This window comes from Anguilla rostrata, chromosome 2, assembly GCF_018555375.3.
Source record: "Anguilla rostrata isolate EN2019 chromosome 2, ASM1855537v3, whole genome shotgun sequence".
NCBI classification, from domain to species: domain Eukaryota; kingdom Metazoa; phylum Chordata; class Actinopteri; order Anguilliformes; family Anguillidae; genus Anguilla; species Anguilla rostrata.
This window is the reverse complement of record NC_057934.1, coordinates 27,454,632-27,471,519: the sequence shown is the minus strand read 5'-3', so window position 1 is coordinate 27,471,519 and position 16,888 is coordinate 27,454,632. Positions and strand designations below refer to the sequence as shown.

The 16,888-nt window shown below is 39.3% G+C and overlaps 1 protein-coding gene across 3 annotated transcripts in view; it reads right to left on the bottom strand.

Annotated features, from left to right (window-relative positions):
• Nucleotides 1–16,888, bottom strand: part of gpr179 (G protein-coupled receptor 179) — a 170,863-nt gene that overhangs the window by 78,396 nt on the left and 75,579 nt on the right. The window lies entirely within an intron of this gene.

Below are 16,888 nucleotides of genomic sequence, written 5' to 3'. Positions count from 1 at the left end.
ATTGGAATGACTGTAAAATACTACTAGTTAAGTAAAGTAAGTACTTGTTTATTACTGTTTAAAGTAGTAGTAGCCAAAAGATGAAACTGTTTCTGAAATAAGGGTTAATCTAAAGTCAACATTTCGTCATGTTTAAACGCCTCTCTTGATATTTTTTGTGGATTATTGCCTGGCGTTTTTTATGTTCATTCTAACACAAGCAAAAGTCAGAACTTTTTATGTGAATCTGAACAAATTTTGAACCAGTTAGCAGATGCCCAAACTGCAATTAATTAATTATTGTTGATTGATTCCATTCAAATTTTTCATAAAGAGATTTTGATTATTCTTGAGTGCACATGGTGATCAGCTAATTCTGAAAATATTTTCTTTTTGTTTCAAATAATTCAATTCAATTTTATTTGTATAGTGCTTTTTACAGAGAACTGTCACAAAGACACAGAGTAGCAAGGCAAGAGACAGAGCAAAAAGAGTAAACAGAGAAAACACCAGGCCTGAACCCCCAAATAGCAGGTACATAAGATAAAAAAAACCCCCAGTGGGGAGAAAATCCTGAAACGGAGGCGAGAACATTTTTTCCCAATGTGAAGACATTTCGCAAAGAACCTGGCTATAAAGGGGGGCCCAACCTCCACTGGCCAGCCTGGTGTAAAGCAGTAGACAGCAAATATAATGGGTTGAGCAGGGTACAACTGAGGTGAAAGCTAACAGGAATTGTAGAAGAATATAATTATAGTGCCTTATTAGCTATGTTTCCATTAAATTGTCAAGCGAATTTTAAGCGAACTTTTGAAATATCGCAAAAAAGAAAATGCGAATTAAGAGTGTTTCCATTAACTGGTTTGGAGCGAATGGTAAATGGTAAATGGACTGCATTTATATAGCGCTTTTATCCAAAGTGCTTTACAATTGATGCCTCTCATTCGCCAGAGCAGTTAGGGGTTAGGTGTCTTGCTCAAGGACACTTCGACATGCCCAGGGCGGGGTTTGAACCGGCAACCCTCCGACTGCCAGACAATCGGTCTTACCTCCTGAGCTATGTCGCCCCCGAATGAACCAGGCTACGCAAAGCGTAGTTACGTCAGAAGTTGGCGGTATAGGCTACGCTACACATGGCTGTAAAAAACAGAGTAGAAGAAGGGGTTGCAAATTGGAAACAAAACAAGTCTACGAGCGAAAAACTATAGCGAAAAATGGAGAGAGGTCTTCAGGAATTACTTTCAGTTGGGCAAGTTGTAATTGTTCTTTCATGTCAGCTAGTATTTGCCATGTTTCATGCTGATAATGGAAACAGCTGTTCAGTCATGTGACTTAAATGTTCGCTACGTCAGAACTTATTCGAAAAAACTGTTTCCATTTCTCATTTTGCGCATTAACTCTTTTTCGAAAAAGGCAAAAACCACCTCAAGCGAGTGTAAAAACTTTTTTGCGAATTTGAGGTACTTTTTGTGCATTTTGCTGTTTCCATAAATAGCAAAATGTGCAAAATGGCAAAATGCGCATCAAAATACGTTTATGGAAACACGGCTATTGTTTGCCTAAAATTCATAAAACACACCTAAAGCACCTTGGTCCCCCTGCTATTTCTGGTTTAGGTTCCTTAATAGAACCTTAGTCCATTTTTGTTAATACCTAAGAATTTGCACATGCAGTGGGGGGCTTTCAGAAAGTAATCATTTTAGTTCAGTAGCACAGTGCCACTGTTGAATTACTGGCACAACTACTAGAATAGATTTATTTATGCTCAGAAGCAAATAGACCCATTGGCTCAGAATAACTTTGTTGAAGCAAACAAGTAAGCTTGTGGTCTGTATTATCTTGTATATATTATCAATATGTTTTTCCTTGACACTACTATGAACAGAACATTATTCTTTTATCATATTGTTCATAGTCAGGCATGAAACTTGCAGGGGTTGTGCCCTGGAGTACTTCTGCGTTTAAATAAACTTGTAATATGTAATGTCTGCGAATGTTAAAGGAAATGAAAGATAAATATTTATTGTGATGGGATGATTGTAAATGTAGCACACCACACTTCTTGTGTAATGTTGGCTCAGTCTGGGATACCCTGGGAACCCTAAACATAGGTCTATCAATACCTGTACAGTCTCCCCAACTCATCCGTAGCTCAGCTGCAAGCATGGCTATGAGTGGTAAACACATATAGGTGGTGGGTGACTGTATTTTTATGGTACACTTATATGACATGTTAGCACGGAACTAGATGAATCAGCTGAAGTAAAGTTCCAAGAATTGGCTGAGGAGTGAAATCAATAAAGTAGCCAGTGACAGCTAGCTATAGTAGGGTAGCATCGTAATGGCAGACAGGCTATCATAAAGGAAGGACAGAGAGCAGATGAGAGGCAGGAGCAAAATGAGGACAAAGGAAGAGGTGAGATGAAGGATGAAAATGATAAAAGGTCAAATGAAAATAGTTGACACAGAAAGAGTGGCTGGGATACAAAAAGGGTGGACATTTCCAGTTTCAACCATGGCTGTACATCACCAACCATGGTGAATGTATTATTTTATCTCATCAAAAACACGTTTTCAACGTACAAAAATGCCAAGTTACTCACACGTATAAGACATACACTGTCTATAACTCATTCATTCAGACTGTCAAAATCCAGGCCTGCCATTAAAAGTATTGATATCAAAATGACGCCAAGTTACGGTACTACAAACAATATAGGCTATTTTGCCTCACCAAAATTAAATAAAATGTATTCCAAAGCAATGCTACCCAATATTTTCTCAATTCTTTCAAGTCACTTGGCCCTGTGTTTTGTAATCTTAGCATTTTACAATGTCATGCAAACTTTGTGTCAGATCAAAGTGTGAAATATTTTAAATTGCCATGGAACACATTGAAATTCATGGAGAAAACTGCTGGTGAGTAACTACAGGAAGCATATTTCTCCAGGAAACATATGTTTGTACTTGCTTCTGAACTGAATTTGAGTAAATGTACAAGTTATTGTATATTTGCTACGTACAATAAATGCTGCATGTCAAATACATATTGTACATACATACATAGAGAACTTCTTTATCCCCATGGGGACATTTCCCTCGCAGCATGTTACATTCACATTTACGAACAGACATTTATACCAAGGAACATACAATCATTCACGCAACAGAAATGCTGGGCAGCGAAATACATACATACCAATACAAATTGGACATATAGATGCCTATTCAATCAATCTTGACTGTGAGAAAGCCATCCACACATATGTTTGGCCTGTCCATGTATTGCATGCTTATACACACAGGGCCAAGTGACTTGAAAGAATTGAGGAAATATTGGGTAGCATTGCTTTGGAATACATTTTATTTAATTTCGGTGAGGCAAGATAGCCTATATTGTTTGTAGTACCGTAACTTAGTGTCATTTTGATATCAATACTTTTAATGGCAGGCCTGGATTTTGACAGTCTGAATGAATGAGTTATAGACGGTGTATGTCTTGTACGTGTGAGTAACTTGGCATTTTTGTACGTTGAAAACGTGTTTTTGATGAGATATCATTTCTTTTTGCAAAGCGTTTTATTATGAGAGTGAGAATGTGAAGTGACCCTGTAAGAAATGGTTGTGGATTATGGCTATCCTTGTGTGAATTTGTACAGTCTGATGAGCGTGTACCGTGTAGCAGTTTCAGTTTGCTATATATGTAAAACAGTGGCTGTGACAAAGGGTGCGGTGGCGTATAAGTGTAAACGCATCAGAAACGCAGGTGAAATATGGCCAGTGTATGTACTCACGGATTTGACGGCCATCCAACAAGCCTTGATTGACAAAAGAATCAGCAAGTCCATAGAATTGGAGCTCCCTAGGTCGCAACTTGTGTACCCTTCTGTTCTGCTCCGTTGTCTGTTATTTCGTGGAGATGCACTTTTAGTGTTTGTAAGGTTTATAAGGCATTTTGATAGGCTTATCTGCAGGTGGGAATCCTCTTCGCTGTTTTGCTAAGCTAGAACTGGAAAACTTGATAGTGGAGAATAGGAGCAGACGCATATGTCCCAGCAGGCTTTGCATATGAGAAAATAACAACCGCGTGAGAGTAATTAGGATGAAATGATGAAATTGCATAGTTGAAACAATATGTTTTTTTTAGCAGAATGGGCATGTAGGTGAAGGTTGACATGATCACAGAGTATTTGCGAAGTAAATGGAGTGACCATGAGCAAGCTTAGTTTCCTTATCGAATGGTATATATAACAGTCGCTATAAAGCACTAGCCGTTAAAGTGGAGGGTTAAGTAACGTGTGAGATCTATTACACTGATGTGTTTTTCTCATGTTCAGTACTAGTAGTTATAATTATGAGTGAATCATGATTTTAAATGTAATGTTTTAATGGGGATTTGCAGAACGTACATACATAGTAATTGTTTGTATGTGGCTAGATAGAGAACAGGGCGAGGTAACATGAATGTAGAAACGTGGCGTTTGCTGATAAGAAGGTTTTGTACGGTAGCGAAATGAAGAAATATAGTTCATAGAAATGGCACAGCAGTGAACTGATGTAACCTTTTAATAAAAGGAATACATTTGCCGTCATGAAATGCATATGGGTGGCCGTGAGTGAGTTTTGGTAAAGCAAATATAAGCGTAAGAAAACGTTAGTGTAAAAGAGGGACTTATCTGCCTGAGGGCGAGGCGGGATTCAATCCTTCAACCGGAGGTTTAACAGTCTGTGACTTTGTTAGGGCAGCACCATGACATGGCTATGCAATGCGTGTAATATCATTAGCAAACCTGTCCGTGGTTTTAAAGAAGAACACAGGCAAGTAAGCACAGAAGAGCTCCCGTTGAATCCATATGGCTTTGCAATATTGTAGCCGGTTAATAATTGAATGTGCAGACGGTACGTCATAATGCAGTGTATACATTCGGTGAACGGCGGGTAGATATGGTGCAAAAGCAATAATTGAGAAGTAGTAGACAATTATTAGTGAGAGTAAAAGCAGGTTACAAAAACACATTTCTAGCTGGGCTTGAACCTAGCACCCTATGTTCCCAAGACTGTAACCTTGCCCACTAGGCCACAGGCAGACTAGCTGTTTGTACTGAAAATGTTTCATAGTAAAAAGGTATGGGTATTTTGCGTGTGTATGGGAGTTTTTGATTGGGTCGTGTAGGTGAAGATTTGGCTGGTGTCGGTAAAATGTCCAATGGGGAGACATGTTGTTTGTGGGATATGCGGCAGGAAAAATAAGAATGAGAAGAAGAAGAAAGAGAAGAAGAAGGAGAAAACGCAAAATCCCCTTAGTTTGGGGCTTTATTGTGTGGACATGTGAAGTTGTTTATGAAATCTGTCTGTTGAAATGGGGTCAGAATGTACAGAATGTAGTGTTTTTAAGGGCTGAGTGTCTGTGGCTGTTGTGGTTATTTCTGTGGGGAACCCTGAAAAGTGCCAAACTCTTGGTGCTGTATAGGTATGGGGCATGCCCCCGCCAAGGCGTAACTTGGCGGGATGGCATACCTGCCATCCCAATTTGACAACAAACAGCTTCATAACATAGGTTATTTTTTAAATTTCCAATGCAATATACCTATTTTCAAAATATTGATCTCTGTTGTGCTGGTGTTGTTGCTTGTTGTCAGTATTGTGTTTTTTTGTTGTTAATGGGCTCTTTTATCATTGTCTTTTAAAACTACTGGCAAGTCATATATCCCTTGTTTGAACAATAATGTTTAACTGAATTGAATTCTTTCTTAAATGGATGTTCTGCCACTTTTGCAATCAGCACAAGAAAGCACATACAGTGGTTTAGGGTTTCATTTGGCACTGCTGCTGCCCGGCAGAGGCAAGGGAAGATATTTTTTGTTTTTCCACAGGAACTACTTGTTTGCACATCCACCACCACGTAGCAAATGTGAGCACTCAAATCCATATCTGACTGTTAACACTTTGACCGCGGGATGAACAAACAAACTAGAACAGCAGCTTGCAGTCAAATTACCGCGACTCTTATTTTAACAGGAAAGGAGAGGAAAACACATTTTAGTGACAAGCTGTAAATAGGGACAGGCTATTCTTGTTACTCATAACATTTTTGTGTGTATTTGAGTGAAATTTATGTTTATAAATGGTTATTCATAGAACTTTGTCGTCAGACTGTGAAACTTAATAGTCAGATAGTTTTGAGCACAGTCTATAGCAGGGGTTGGCAAGTACATTTAGCCTCGGGCCAAAAACATTTTTTGCAGATGGTGGGCGGGCCAGACCGTAATTACAATAATTTGTTCACTGAAAATTTACCACAAATGTAATGTAACAAAGAATTGCAATTTAATTAATGGCAATAACATTATGTAATTACCCTGATCACACTGCGAAAACATACATAGTAGCTGCGTATTTGGTGGGGAAAAAGACTAGCAACCTTGACGTCAGTAGTTGCGTATTGGTCGGAAAAAGACTAACGGTGATGGTCTAGCCAAGGCAACACTAGGCCTACACTTGGAAGATTTCATGCCTAACCCAACTTAATTAGCTAGAAAAAATTTTTATTGCTTGCTGGCAAAAGAAAATGTTGCTCTCAAAAGGTCCAAAACGAAAGGTGGATGATGAGAACTGCACGTTTAATAAAGAATGGACACAGAAATACATGTTCGTTTTACCATCGTTTGTAAATGCCAGACCCGTGTGTCTTATATGCTACGAAACGGTGGCCGTTAGCAAGGAGTATAATTTGAGACGCCATCTCCACACAAAGCATGCAAACTTCAATGTATCCACCAATGTCAGAGGCCCGACGCAAGAAAATCAAAGCATTAAAATCAAACTACCATCAGGGTAGTAAAATTAATATTTGTGGCATCACCCAACAAGAGAAAGCCAAATGTGCATCTTTAAAAGTTGCTTGGGTTCTTGCACGAAACAACAAGCCGTTCACCGACAGTGAAATATTCAAAGAATGCATGGTGACGGTATTGGAAGAATTGCCTACAGATAAGGCAATTGAAGGCATTATCGTGTCAGTCAAACAAGTATCTTTATCTGCGACAACAGCCGCACGTCGCATCCATGTACTGGCCGATGATGTGGAAAGGTCCATGCTTGACGGAATCCACAAACATGTCTCTTGCGATTGATGAGTCAACAGACAGCACCGCCATAGCACAACTGTGTGTCTACGTCCGCTACTTTGATGGAGAAGAATTCAGAGAAGAATTGCTTAGTTTAATTCCTCTGGAGGGCCACACCACCAGCGACGTAATATTTTCTAAATTAGAAGAATTATTCACACAGCACGGGCTGTCTTTTGAAAAAGTGAATCTTGTTGTCACCAATGGGGCACCCGCAATGGTTGGAAGACATAAAGGCCACGTTAGTAGATTAAAGGCGATCGCTCCCCAAATTACTGCCCTTCACTGTCTTATCCACCACTGTCTTATCTTATGTGTTGTGTGCCAGATTAAGTGGAGAACTAAAAGATGTCATGGATAAAATCATGAAAATAATCAACTTTGTCCGAGGGACATCAAGCACCCAACACCCATAGGCGGTTTTACCATATGTCATAGGTAGGCAATTGCTTGGGGCCTCGTCCGCCAAAGGGCCTCGTGAATTTGTTTCCTTTTTTTGTCACTTTCTTGTCACTCCAAACAAATGAAAATCTGTAATAGATAAAAAATAAATCTGTCTCTATGTAAATGTGGGCCTATCCAATTAAATATCTATATTTGCCAATATTTATTATCACCAACTATTCCACCTCAACCTTCCTGTACATTTGCATGCTGCATTTGCGCCAAATCAATGACGTATAATTCGAGTTACCATGAGAGATAGACAGTCACTATCTTTGTTTGTCACTATCTAAAGCATTTTCAAAGTGGATTTGAGAAGAGGAAGAAGGAAGATGCCCAGTTTAAGGAAAGTTTGGCTGAACTGAAATTCTTTAGTAAAACAGCCAGAGACTCCACAACGGAGGAGCAACACGTAGACTGAGAGCACCTATTATCGGCCACCCTAACTGCTAGTGTATTTACTTTGTATTTATTAGAGAGAACTGGACATGGTTACCTATTTAAATGCAAGTCCTGTAAAAAAAACACATAATAAACTGTCTAAACGTAAAAAACCAACCTCATACATATATATTTAGTTATATTAATACAGCCTTATTTACTATATCAACTTTAAGACAAGCAACACGCTCTGAATTATCTCATCGCGGCCCATTAATTCAAATGGCGCAGACGTTGCTTCATAATTTCAAACTGCTTTCCTAACGGCTATTTTGCGTTCTGCGACTTGGGTTACAACAGTGAATATGTACAGATTCCTAGACATGCTGATAGCGACCACCCTTTCTCATATTAACCTCAAATATGCAAGACAGGACACTTATACAGTATGCTAAATTCCATTAATTTATATGGGTTGGTCGATACACGTCCCCTTAGCAACCAAAAGCTAGTGCTGGACCACCTCTGAGTTACTTGCCGGCACATAAAAAAATCGCGAAAGTACTGAAAAAAAAAACCACTGAAGGATAACAAGGACATTTTTTCCTACATAACTAGGTACAGGTTGTTACCGATATTTTGCCTATTTCATATATAGTTGCAAATCAGTTTACATTTTCCTGTCTGTCGAACGAAGGTGGTCGAAAATAGGTGCTCTCACTCTAGCTGATGTTAAAACAGGTGTAACGTTAGTTGAAGAAGCTGAGCTAGCTAACGTTAGCAGCCTTACTGCTGCGCCTCAGCCTGTTGTGCACCCACCGCACCTACTACAACTTCTAGCGTTACTGCCTCTGCTGGTTGTGGTGAACCAGCTACAGTGTGGGAGTAAAGTGTCAGAGGCGACACCGACAGACAGCAGCAGCCCACCACAAACCAGACACCCGCTCGGACCGGGACTTTTACCCCTAGAGAATAGTGGATGTTCAAATGCTTTATCAAAAAGCATATACTAACTTTTGTCTTGAAAGAATGAAAGATTATATACTTATAATCTTTTTCTTGCCATATTGTCTTCTAACTGACGGAAGGTCATTTGAAGTTCTTCAGTTAGAACAGTTAGAATTCTCATTTGGGTCTGTCCTTTAGTTCTGTGGCTTTCTTAAATGAAAAGAGCTGTCTCCAAATAGTTTTTCTTCACTAGCTATGATTGCGTTAAGCAAAATGGAGAAGGGCCTCACGTTGGTCTTTGCCTGGGGCCTCCAAATCATTAAAACCGCCCCTGCCAACACCGTCTTTTCAGACAGCTCGTGTCAGAATCACCTGCTACCCGCAATGATCTGCTACTTTACAACAACGTGCGCTGGCTGAGTAAAGGAAAAGCGCTCAAGTGATTCTGCGAGCTGCAGAACCAGGTTGTGAATTTCCTTAGGAAAAGCAAATTGAAGGCAGTAGCTGACCACCTTCACATTCTGGAAAACCAGGAATTTCTCTCTAATGTCGCTTTTCTGGCCGACATATTTTGTCACTTGAATGCATTAAACGAGAAATTGCAAGGAAGAAACAAAACAGTTCTGGACCTGATTGAAAAGCTTGATGCGTTTGGAAAGAAACTTGACCTCTTCCATTCAGACATCTCATCCGGAAAGCTACAGCACTTCAGCACTCTGAAAAAATGGCTGGGAGAAGGACCAGGTAGCGATATTGTCACAGGGACGATGAAAGACTTCATGGTGCAGCTAAGGGACAATTTCTCCACCAGATTCGAAGATTTCGGCATTCCCAAGGATGTCATCGCATTTGTACGTGACCCGTTCTCAGTAAGCGCAGGTGGAGAATGGTTTTCACAGGCGAAACAGGTGATGCCATTGTTGGACGAGTCAGTAATTCAGTTAGAACTGATTGACTTTCAAACATCCAGCCAGACCAGAAATGCATTCAGGAGTGCCGAATCGCTGAGCTCTTTTTGGGTATCATGCTCTGAGGAATACCCCACAATCAAGAAACTAGCAATATTTTTGCTCACAATGTTTGGGTCGACTTGCACATGTGAGTCGTCCTTTTCATCGATGAATGCCATCAGAACACACAAACGAAACAGACTGTCAAATAAATCACTGGAGGACTGCCTGTGCATTTCGCTGACATCCGTTACACACGACATCCCAAAGATTGTCTCCCAGGGGAAATGCAACTTTTCACATTGAGCGACACAAGTGACACATTAAAAGTAAAACCTTTTTGTGGTGGTACATTAAATCCATGGCTATTTATTGTTGATTAATTTGTATTCTCTGTTTGTTTCAGGCTACAGATGACAGATCCCAGTCCCGAGTCTCGACTCCCGCCAGCCCGCAACACAAAGACCTTTTTCTGTTGTTGTAGTCGTCTGTTCCCAGTGGGAAACGGGGCCTCACATCGCCTTTTTCATTTTAATTCTAATTTCATTTTATGTTTTAATAGCATACTGATGCTGTCAGTTATTTGAAATAGGCCTAATGTGTTGGCCATATAAAGTTAGACATATCTTTTAGGCATTTTGTATTTCCTGACTTTTCATTTTAATCACCTTTTTATTTTTGGCTAGTAGGCTATAACTTTCATTGTCAGACACATTTTTGCCAGTGAGTTTTAGAGTCGCAATAAAAATACATTTCTATAAACAAAGCATGCACAAATGAAACGTAAAGCCTATAAGGCATATTTATGTTGGTTTTGGTAGGCTAGTAGGCCTATATTAAACTGATTGTTATAAATGAATCGACTGGTGTCGTGTGTTTTTCCCTCTGCCTTTAAATTATGCGTTTGAGACCGTTAAAACACGCTGATCTGCCATTAGACTACTTAACAAAATAGGGCTAATTAGATTTTTGCTCCGGCTGCTGAAATGCCAACAACGGCTTTACCTGCGTCTTCACAAATGAGTAGCCACAACTGTCGATAGTTTGGGATGGGGGATTTTGAAATTCTATTTGATAATATGTTATTGAGCCTATTATAACCTGTTATAACCTAGGTCTATGTACATTTATATGCAGTTTATTTATTTATTTATTTTTAAATGTAAAAAAATATATAATAATAATTTTGTCATGTACCGGTGTTCCTGTCTGCGTTTTCCCTGTTGGGCCGCCAGATGGCGGCACTTCTGTTTTGTGACCTGTTCCCCCCTGTTAATTGTATTATTGTTTGTCTTGTTATCCCCTCCTTCTGGTTTGATTGTTTTTTGAGTTCACCTGTGTCTTGTTATCCCCTCCTTTTTTGGTTTGATTGTTTTTTGAGTTCACCTGTGTCTTGTTACCCCTTGTCTATTTAAGTTCTCTGTTCCCTTGACTCAGGTGCTGGTTCCTTGTGTTTGTTCCCGACTTGCGTTTGTTCAGACCCTTTCTACCTGCCTGCGTTTTTTACCTGTTTGTGTTTGTTCCTGAGAAGTGTTTGTTTGTAATGCCCTTGTGCTCTGCCTGCCTGTGTTCTGCCCTGACCGTGTTCTGCCCTGCCCGTGTTTGTGAGTTCCTCTTGTTTTCTGTTTCATTAGATTTTGTTTGAGTTTGTGTTTTTGCCCATCGTGGCCTTGTCTATTCCCTGCTTGTTTGCCTGTCTATAGTAAAGTATTTGTTAATTTTCCCCTTTTTGAGTTTCGTGTTATTTTTTTATTTTTTATTTTTCCCACTCTGCGCCTGGGTCCTAGCACCCGTACTGTTACAAATTTTTTTTCTGGAAGCTTTTTACAGGCCAAAATATATTTTTAGAGGGCCGGATCTGGCCCACGGGCCGCCAGTTGCCGATCCTGGGTCTATAGGCTAATGACATCCATGTTTCACTAAGGATATAGGTGAGAGTTGCTATGAATGTAACATATCATAAATGTAACACGGTCAATACCTTTTTATATACTGCTGCTACAGTAGCCATTTCAGGACTGGGCACATGCAATTCAGTCCTCTGATTAATGGAAAAGAAATGTCCACCTGGTCACATGCATATGGCAAACACCAAATTAGTCTGTATAGTAGGCTATTTTCTTTTGTGTTTGTTTTTAATGCATAAAGAGGCTATGGCATAATTAATATAACTTTTAGTTTGTTTCATGTAAGGTAGACAAATATTGTTCAGAATGAAATGGTTTGTCAATGAGATAAATGCCTGCTTTTGCTGTATAACAGGGGTTCCCAATATGTTGATCGCGATCAACCAGTCGATTGCAGAGGCCATGCTGGTAGGTTGCCATTTCATTAAAGTTAAAATTAAAATGTTTTATTCCCTCCCTTCCCTACGGCTTCTGCCTGACAATCAGGTACACTTGATTGATGTGAAATGTGGCCAATTTGCTGCTGTTGAGAACTTTGCTGGCTGGCATAACAGGGGGCAAGCCTATTCTCAAAACCTTTTTTACTTTCTAATGGAGCAACTACATCAGTGGTCCTGTGTAGAGCAGTAGCCAATCATTCTGCTAGATCTCTGGATGACAAGGAGTTAGCTGATATGTCTAAATCAAAACTGTTGTAACACTTGTTTCAAATCAGGCATAAAATGTGTGTTGAAAAAACACACCAGAAGTTTTGTACATTCATTTAAATGTCTTGCATGAGGCAATTTGAGGTATTTGACACTTTGATGTGGCAAAAAGTTTGAATGACATTGTAAGTTGGTAAGATTAAAAAACACAGGGCCAAGTGACTTGAAACAATTTAGGAAACATTGGGTAGCATTGCTTTAGAATACAGCTTCTTTAAAGTCGGACTGAAATTTGAAATACTGTATCATTATTTATATTCTATACCATTGAAAAATTGTTTTTAAATGGTTTTAAAATGTTTTTTTTAATGATAAAAATGTATACTTTTGGACATATCACAAAAATGTTACTATCATGTTACTATGGAGGTTGGATACTGCGTGGGCGGGGTCGAGGGCGTACTCCTTGCGTTTTGAGTGACAGCTAGTGGGCGGACCGTCTGATAATGTTGACTGTGACAGCCATCAAAATAAAATAATCGGGTGACAAGCTACATTTCAGTAGATAGATAAAGCTAAATGAGTTGTCATATTGTACAAAGTCAACAAATCTCTATAGCTAGCTAGATAAATAATATTCAGCTTTCCTGAATTGTTGCTTTATATTTCGTGTGATAATTATGTTGATGCTAAGATTGCTTTTCAGGTATGCCAACTAAAGTTAGCGAATGTAGCTGTTAGCTATCCTCCTTGTAAGCCAGGCGAAGGTAATTCATACACTCAGTAATTACACATCCAAAATATAATAATACAAGAAATTTACTTTGTGGTTATCCTCCGTACTGCTCCATACTGTGCTTGGTCGAATTGTGGGGACTGCTCAACCTATTTTTAAGTTGCATTCTGTCGTGCATTTTTTTTATTATAGCTATTTGCTAAAGTTGCTGTATGGTGCTAGTCAACTACAGCCTTGGCCGAAGTGATAATACCATGCCATTCTCAGAATAATATACATTTTCTTTTATTTTGTACCACATAGGAAAAGTACATGTGTTTTACATACCTGCATTAAAAGACGTTTTGGATATTTTAATAGGCGCAGTTGTGAGCGAACCTGTCACCAACAATATCCGTTTATCACGCCATTGAGAGCGAAGTTGTGAGCGAACCTGTTTCCAACAATATTTTTATCGCTCTGTACAGCAATAAATGCAGATCCCACGCAGCAGTTGTCGTGTCATCTTACAAAAAAACGCAACGCAGAGACAACCCCACTACAACTGGACAGTCGGCACTGCTCCAGGGTTCAGTCTCAGTTCTTTGCAAAATCCATTCAGTTTTTGCGCGAAATTCAAAAAGTCATCTGGTTTAAAATGCTGACTGCAGACTCATGTTGTTTGACGCTAATGAACCTGATAAAACTTCTACCCACTTGTTTTTTACATTTGTGTCCTTTGGAATTGCGGGTAGTGAGTCAGTATTTGTGCATCCTTCAACACAACAATGCCGCTTGCAAGGTGCCATGTTTCCCAGACTTGACATTGGCAAATGCAGCCTAGCCCTCAATGTCAATAATAAGCAAATACACGCTGTATGCAAATGAGACCGCTTCCTGACGTCAATAAGCGGCAATTTAAAAAATGTGGGGAAAAAGCACAGTAGGTAGCGCAGTGATTTTTAAAACACCTATTTCTACAATTCAAAACAAAAAATTATAAATTGTAAATGATTTGATAATACAGCTGACACTGCCTATTTTACCACCAAGGGTAGTACAAAATATAAGTGAAGCAATTTCAGCCCGACTTTAATTTCAGTGAGGCAAGACAGCCTAAATAGTTTGTAGTACAGTACCTTGCCGTTATTTTGATATCAATACTTTTAATGGCAGGCCTAGCTTTTGTCAGTTTGAATGAATGAGTTATAGACAGTGCTTTGTATATGTATCTTGGCATTTTTCTACATTGAAAACATGTTTTTTTATGGGATAACATTTCTTTTTGCAAAGTGTTTGTTATGAGAAACTGAGAACAGTAATGCATATAAATGTAGACTATGACAAGTATGCGTACACATACATACATGCAAACATGCATACAGCGTAGGCAGTCCCGGATGTAGACTGGCTTGATTGGGAGGCAGAGCGAGATTTTGGGGGGCAGAGGTAGATTTTGGGGGGTCAAGTTGAGGACATGAATCGTGATGAGCTGCGGAGCAGACCTGGGTCTAAAAATGCAAAGTAACCCTTTAAGAAACAGTTGTGGATTATGGCTATCCTTGTGTGAATTTGTACAGTCTGATCGACGTGTACCGTTTAGCACTTTCGCTTTGCTGTATATATAAAACTATGACTGTGACAAATGGTGCGGTGGCATAAGTATAAACGAGGCTTGCACCATCAGAAAACCAAAAGAAGTGTCCCCAGTGTATATACTCACTTATCTGATGGCCATCAAACGACCCTTCATTGACAAAATTATCAGCAAGCTCGTTGAATTAGAGCTCCCTAGGTCACAACTTGTGTACCCTTCTGTCCTGCTCTGTTTTTTGTTATTGCGTTGAGATGCACTTTTAATGTTTCTAAGGTTTATAAGGCATTTTGATACGCTTAGCTGTATGCAGGACTCCTTTTTGCTGTTTTCCTTAGCTATTACTGACCTTACGTGAGAATTTGAGAAGGACAGGAACAGGAACACTTGAGAGTGGAAAATAGCAGCACCGATATATGTCCCAGCAATCTTTGCATATCAGGAAATAACAGTAGTACGAGAGAAATTATGAGAAATTATGAAATTGAGTAGTTGAAACAATATGTTTTTAGCAGAATGGGCATGTAGGTAAAGACTGACATGATCACAGACTAACCAGCAACATTAATCTCAGGGATCACATTGATCACATGACCTCCTATGGATGCTCCTTCACTTCCTATGTATGTTCAATGTACATTATCACAATGTTATGCACATATTCATCAGCACTCCTGCACTTTATATGTTTAATATTTAAATATTTAATACTCGTTAATACTGTTCTCATTGTCCATATCCCCTATCTGTACAGGCTGATACTGTTGCCAATGTTTAATATTATGTATATTTTTGATATTTTTTGATATTTTTGTCTGTCTTGCTTGTACGTAGTTGCTGCCTGCCATGTCATAAGAATTTCTTTGCTCAGAATGACCTTGTGTTATACTGTGCACTTAACAAATAAAACACTTTGACTTTGAGATGAGTTTCATTATTAACGGTATATAAAACAGACAGTATTACTAATTACTTGTTTAAATAGTTGTTGAAGTATGGCGTTAAATTGCATAGGAAAACTCTTGTACAAATGTACTTTTCTCACGTTCACTACTAGTAGTGATAATTATGAATGAGTCATCTTTTTTAAATGGAATGTTTTAATGGGGTGTTGCACACAGTACATACGTAGTAATTGTTTATATGTCGGTAGATATAAAACAGGGCGAGGTAACATGAATGTAGGAACCTGCCATTTGCTGATAAGAACATTTTCTACAGTAGCCAAGTGAAGGAATACAGTTAGTAGAAATGGCACAGTGGTCAGCTGGTGTAACCTTTTAAGAAAATCAAGAAATGTGCCATCATGAAATGAATATGGCTGCCCATGAGTGACTTTTGGTAAACATATGCAATGAAGATTCTTATATTCTGATACGCACAAAAGCAATAAACAATTATTAGTTAGCAAACATAAGAGTAAGAAAATGTAAGTAAGATATGAAACAATCTGCCTGAGGGCAAGGCAGGATTCGATCGTTTGACCTTGCGCTTCCCAGTTAATGACATTAGCAGTGTGCCACTGTCAAGTAACTGTCCAAGGGGGTGAATTTTCTTGGTCAAATGTATCTGTGGTTTCAAAGAAGAATCTGGTTGTATCCATATGGCCTGGCTATATTGTAGCTGGTTAACTGAATGTGTAGATGGTATGTCATAACAAGGATGTGCACAAGGCCGTGCCAAAGTTGCCCGAGCAGCAGCCCATTTGCCCCTCTACAGGAAAAAAAAAATTGTTTTATTTTTGCTGTTGGGGCTGCATAATTACGAGTAGCCCATAATTGCTAAAGTTAGACCAAATTAAATTGCCATATCACCCAAACTTTTATTACTTTTTATAGGCATGCAGCATGCCTCCGTGGGACACAGAGATGGGGCAGCCCAGAGCCGTAAAAAAAAAAAACGTGATGCAAAGCGATGCTCTATGCCCCCTGTCATGTGACACTGTGGGCGACATAGCTCAGGAGGTAAGACCGATTGTCTGGCAGTCGGAGGGTTGTCGGTTCAAACCCCGCCCTGGGCGTGTCGAAGTGTTCTTCAGCAAGACACCTAACCCCTAACTGCTCTGGCGAATGAGAGGCATCAATTGTAAAGCGCTTTGGATAAAAGCGCTATATAAATGCAGTCCATTTACCATTTACTGTAGCATCCAAACTTGGTATTTGTTGACATTGTGTGAGGGCTCCGGGTGAGTCTTTT